Source organism: Cyprinus carpio, chromosome A3, assembly GCF_018340385.1.
Source record: "Cyprinus carpio isolate SPL01 chromosome A3, ASM1834038v1, whole genome shotgun sequence".
NCBI lineage: Eukaryota > Metazoa > Chordata > Actinopteri > Cypriniformes > Cyprinidae > Cyprinus > Cyprinus carpio.
This window is the reverse complement of record NC_056574.1, coordinates 36,348,697-36,354,916: the sequence shown is the minus strand read 5'-3', so window position 1 is coordinate 36,354,916 and position 6,220 is coordinate 36,348,697. Positions and strand designations below refer to the sequence as shown.

The 6,220-nt window shown below is 35.6% G+C and overlaps 1 long non-coding RNA gene across 1 annotated transcript; it reads left to right on the top strand.

The window, feature by feature from the left end:
- The first annotated feature begins 747 nt into the window (after window positions 1-747).
- On the top strand, window positions 748-5,756 carry LOC122138529. The gene is made up of 3 exons (XR_006155653.1): window positions 748-770; window positions 1,149-1,273; window positions 5,660-5,756. It is a non-coding gene; the product is annotated as an uncharacterized LOC122138529 (long non-coding RNA).
- The last annotated feature ends 464 nt before the right edge of the window (window positions 5,757-6,220 follow it).

Genomic DNA, 6,220 nt, shown 5'->3' with positions numbered 1-6,220 from the left:
CTTAGCCCTAAGCATGTTGGTGCCAAGTATACAGTAAAAACCACTTGTCCGGGAACCAGCAGGTCAAAAGAATAATAGGCACGTCGCAAAAAAAAGCAAGCAGCACGTCGGCCACAACAGTTAGACACACGATGGACCCCGCGACAGAAACTCGGAAATCTCCGCTAGTATACTCACAGCCCACACCACGGAAACTGAAACTCAAAGAGAACCAATAATATAAACATAAAATATACATACGCGGAACTAAAAAAAAATTGTGTGACAATCCAACTAGTTAACCTGTACTGATATTTAATAAAGTATTATGAATGAAAAGCAAACCGAGTCTGTGTCCTTATTACGTAAATAATATTTAACAATTTCAAAATGCATAAATAATGGAATCAAACGATTGAAAGAAAATATTGAAATAAGTAATGCTGCCTGTGTGTTCATTTTGTGGGTGTGTTACCGCTCCCTGATGTGTGGCCGCAATCAATGGCCATCACACCCAATATGAATGGTCAACTCTTCTTTTTGCATATTATTCTGTGTTTTTTGTTTTCAGGATCTAGGATACGGCGTCATGATACCCACAAAAAAATGGGACATTGTGCCGGAGAGTTGAGGGTGGACTCAAAAATTCTGTTAAGAGCATGGTGTTGTTATATGGGGTACCACAGTCCTCAAACAGAGGAGCGTTTACTGGCATGAAATGCAACGCTAAAAAAGCTGCTGAGAGCAAAACCTCCTCATGGACTCCTGTGAAAAGGTGTCAGCTATCAAAGGTGGAATGTCAAAATCTAGCAACAGTAATTAAATTTTAAACAAGACATTATTTCCAGCTACTATATATAAGATAACTCCAAAATCACTTGAGGCTGATTAGATACGCACAATTTTATATAAATCTTAAAACATTCTATAAAATATAGATATCATAAATACAACATTTGATAAATGCCCGGGGAAAACAAATAGGGGTGCTCCGATTGATCGGATACCGATCACAATCGGTTGATAACTCAATTTTGCCAGCACATGTCACATATGCTGCTTGATTTTTACTTGAGAGTGGTCAGATTTAAAGTCTGATATTAGTCCATCAGTTCTTAAACTTCAATTTTTGTTTGTGTGTGTGTGTGTGTATGTGTGCTCCAAACAAGAATGTCTGTCTCAGAAGCTGAAGGAAAGAGGCCACACCTCAGAGGAATAAATAAGCGCCTCCTAAGTGTGCGAAAATACCTGGCTGAGAAGATCAGTGACATAAACTGGATAAAAACTGTCATTGGTAAGTATTTACATAATTTTACACAAACCAGTCGTAAGGGTAATTTTTTTTTTTATTGAGATTTATATATCAATAATAATAATAATAAACAAGCTTTCCATGGATGTATGATTTGTTAGGAGGACAATATTTGGCTGAGATTCAACTATTTGAAAATCTGTAATCTGAAGGTGCAAAATAAAAATAAAAATATAGAGAAATTGCCTTTAAAGTTGTCCAAATGAAGTCCAAAGCAAAGCATATTATCAATCAAAAATACGTTTTGTGATATATTTACGTTAGGAAATTTACAAAATATCTTCTTGGAACATGATCTCTACTTAATTTACTAATGATTTTTTGGCATAGAAGAAATATAGATAATTCTTCCCATACAATGTATTGTTGGCTATTGCTACAAATATACCTCTGCTACTTTTGTGCTCCAGGGTCACATTTATTCACTCACTCATTACAACAGACGACACTGAATGGCACATAAACCAGTGAGATATTAAGCATATAATAAATTAGGAAAACAAAAAAAAAAGAATATATAAAGACTGTCTGCTGGCTAGCGTGTTGGTCAGTGTGCATCAATTTACCCCTTAACTGTCACCGTCCCACCTGTGGGACACTTGGCGCTCTTTTTTTGTTGTTGTCCTTTTTCTCTATAAAAACTTTTAGTAATCATCATAAATTATATATCATTTGAAAGCTTAGAAGCCCAAGATTCATCCTGTGAAAACCATTTTGAAATCGGTTGCGTTACCATGGAAATGGTACTTTAAAATCTTATGGCGGTCTCCTCCCCCTTAGTGGGCGGTGTCAAGTGTCATATTACAAAATGCATTTCGGGCTTTTAGAATCAAAACTTTTTATAATCTTGGCAACAAACATATCATTGGAAAGGTCTGAGTCTCGGGATTCCATATTTGGTGGTTATTTTGAGTATTGAAGTAAAATTGACAGCAAATCTAGGGAAAAAATTCATTAAACAAAATTCAAAGGAGTTTTGATGGCTCCCAGTGGCTGTTTGTGGTATGACGCCCTAAATAAAATCTCACAGGTGTAAGGGAAACAGGTCAAATTTAGCTCAAAGGGAATCATTTAAGATTTAAAGGGAATTTGAACAGAATCACTGTTTCACGGCTGATCACTGAAACGGCCAGTGATTCGTTGAACGGGCCGTATAACATCAAATCTGCAATGGATATTATTATCCAAAGTATAGTGAAAGGCACTATTAATTAGCACAGTAACACAGATCGGCAGTTTAAGACATTAACTTGTAGGCACAAAACACAAGATACTTCTCTTTTCAATATGAATAAGGCTTTATTAGATAAATCTAAGACATATAAACTAATCTAACACAAGCACACGCACTCACACATTCACACAAGTTGCAGGAAGATAGAAAGTTAGGGAAGAATGAATTAAAGAGAATGAAAATGTGAAATCCCTAGTTTACAGCAATATGTGAAATTGCATAGACATGAACAACCATTAATCACTTAATTAACCCTCGCATTGAGTTTCCTCAGTGAGGTTAAAATTATATTAGATTCACCAGTACAGATCAGAGTCTGGAGGTACGTTACTTGCGTTGCCTGTGTAACGGGGTTACCTTTGTTGTCCTTGAAAAGGGGGTTTCCCGAGGTTGCTGATTGGCCGGAAGTTCAGTAGTCGTTGAAGTGACGTCTTGGGAAGCCCGTGGTTGGGCGTTGGCTGATGATGCGGAGTTGTGGGCTGGTTGAAGTTTTAGTCGGGCACTCGAGGTCAGACTCGGAGACACGGCATTACAAAACTTAACTCAGAACACGAAACTCTCAAACGGAAAAGAAAAGAAACTAAAGTAAAAGAACAGAAGTAAAGTTTTGACGAGACTAGGTGGTGTTTCTTCTCATCGTGACTAAGTAGCAGCAGGCGTGCAGACCGAAGCACGCTGGAACGGCGCTCGAAGAACACTAAAAGTGATGACTAAAAGCATGACTAAAAGCTAAAACTACAAGCAAAAGCTAAAAGCAATAATTTGATGGTGTCCTGAGTATTTAAACTGGCATTTTGGCCACACCTCAAATGTTGTCTTGACCAATTAGATATTGTCTTTGCTCGGGGTGTTGCGATGTTTGTCCTACCCATTCATAAATCATATGTTATCTTATCAGTCTTTGCTCGGGGTGTTGCGATGTTTGTCATGGTATAATTTGGACATGATTCCTATGATAAGAATATGATACATTTGACAAATAACTGATGGTCAGAAACGTTTCAAGCAAGATGATTCTAACACACACATACTAAACATGAATATGAATAATTAAACTATTCAACAGTTATTTAAAAAGACATACACAATAAGTGATTAGAAACATGATAGTCAAATGTGTAGGTTACATATTATGATATGGAGTTAAGCAATGGACTGATATTCCTTTAGATTCCTTCCTCTGTAGATGAACACAAAATGAAGATGAAGACAGTTTCTCTGCTTATCTTTGACATAAGGATGTTCTGTGAAGACCAGAGGTTAAAAGGTCCCCTTAGGAATTTCAGTCTGGTTCTGCTAGGTGGGGGGAAGTCAATCCAACGATCTTGTTTACTCTCATGGGTTTACATGTGATGGTAACGCTGTGCATCTCTTTGACCATCAATCTGGATTACTTGTTCCAAATTTGACAATCTCTTCTCTGAATTGAAATTGTCAATAATTGTTCTAATGGTGTTAATGTTGAAAGCTGTTCTCTGAAAGAGTTGGTTGGTTATCTTGCTTCTGACTGTGGTGCTAGGAGTTGATTTACAACATCTTGTTGCCTTTCTGTGGAATTCGGGTCCTCGTGTTTCAACCATGCTCACGATCGAATTTTTAATTTGTCTGGTTCGGGTCTGATACGCTACACAGGAACCTCATTTTTTTTTCATATCAATTTCAAATTTGGAACATAACTTATTTAGACAAAAGGCTTTAATTTTATACCAATTTTAGAGTAAAACCTGTTATGTAAAATATTTATAATAAATAAAATAAAATTAATATAGCGCATTTTATTTATAGTACATTTAAACTTCTATAAACTTTTTGATACTTTAATTTTTTTTTAAAAATTCCACTTTTTGCCAAAATCTGCAAATTTTCTTTTTTAAAAAGATATATTTCCAAAGTGTTCATAAATTACAATAATTTAAGTTTGGATAGTGCACTTTAATGCCTATTTTAAAAAAAATGGGGGGGTGACAGTTAAAGGGTTAAAGCAGCACATTAATATACAACGGTGATTAAACTGACTTGGAACTACCTGTGCATTAAATGGTTTTTACTGCATACCTACCAGCCAATCAGAATGGAAAAACTAACATTAACTAATGGATCCTTATTTTAAAGTGTTACTACATTTTAAAATATGTTCAAGAGTGTTTCACTTAGGTCTGTTATTGTAGGAACATTGGCTTTACATTTCCATGCTTCTAAACATGACGCTGAACAGAACGAACTGTGATTAGTTGTTTTACTTATGAACATAAAATGAGTAATGGACAAAAGTTCACAGCTGTGAATATCTTGAATCTGCTAAATGTGCACCCAAAGTGTTGGATGAATTTAAGCATGATGATGTTTTGTCAACAACTAAGTTTTTTGCAACTTTTTTGAGATTGCCATATGAATATTTATACTACGGGGCCATTGAATGCTTGAATCTGATTGGCAGACGAACGTTCTGAGGTGTGCAATTATTTTCTGGGTAACACACGGCAAACGTAGTTCCAGGCAGCTCTCTTGACCGCATTAAAATTCCATATCACTTCACATAGTTAACTGTAATAATGGAAATTACAGGACTAACAAAAACAACAACATTTCCGAAAGCAAATAAACATGAGATTTTTTACTAGCGAGGTAATAAAAGCTCTGTTTAAAGATGCTGCTGCAGCCTATTTCACACAAGCTCTCTTTCTCTTTTTCTTTCTCTGTGTGTCTCTGTCTCTCGCTCTCTTTCTAATAAATTCATTAATAACTGCATTAAAATGCTATCAACGGCTAATGCCTCTATTATCAGCTTTTTAATGACGTTTTGGAACCAGCAAAAGAGGAGTTGGATGAGATGTGGAAGAAATAATCCTACTCACAATAGCCTTTTAAGTACAAAAACCGGACAGATCCCTTTAAATAAAAATCATCTGATCGATGTCTTGAGGTGTGGTACCCGTAGTATAAGCGAAATAATTGACTTAGGGCCGTTGAATTAGTAGAAAAAATAATGCACACCCAAGGATTATTTTTATAATAATTCAACAGCCCGTCATCAATTATTCCTTTTATACTACATAATGTATGGATAATCTCACATACTGGTAATGTGGTTTAAGTGGTACATTGTCCTAATGAATTCTTCTTCTCTTTTGCAGGTCTAAGCCAGCCACAGTGAAGCCACAAACACACTTCATAATTCCTGTATCTCTATAATACATTAATTAATAATAATAATAAAAATATCTTATGGAATTTTGCCTCTTTGTTGCCATCTCTGTTTGAAAACCTGCAATTGCAGCTGTGTGCGGAATTATCTTCCTTGTGTGGGTTGTGAGTCAGCACAGCTCCGAATCTAATATTTTGAGGAGTTTGTGTGGCAGTCAAATCACTGCATCGGTGTGGATATTGTACTTTGCATTCTATCCTACATCTTGGAATATATGACCCAGATAAGCATTTTTCATCGGATATTGTCATCTGAACAAGTAAGTAACAAGTCTGCCACATTTGTTCTGACCAACTGAGGAAAAAAAGCATTATAATAAATTGCTCTAACCAATGGTGATTTAATCTAAATTAACTCAGATCAAATCTGACCGTGCAAATTATTATTATTATTATACTTTATTCTTAAATTGTTAATATTAACAACATCAGCATTGTGTGACTGAGTATAGTGTATAAGCAAGTAGATTTCAATTTCTGTACAGTCTAAT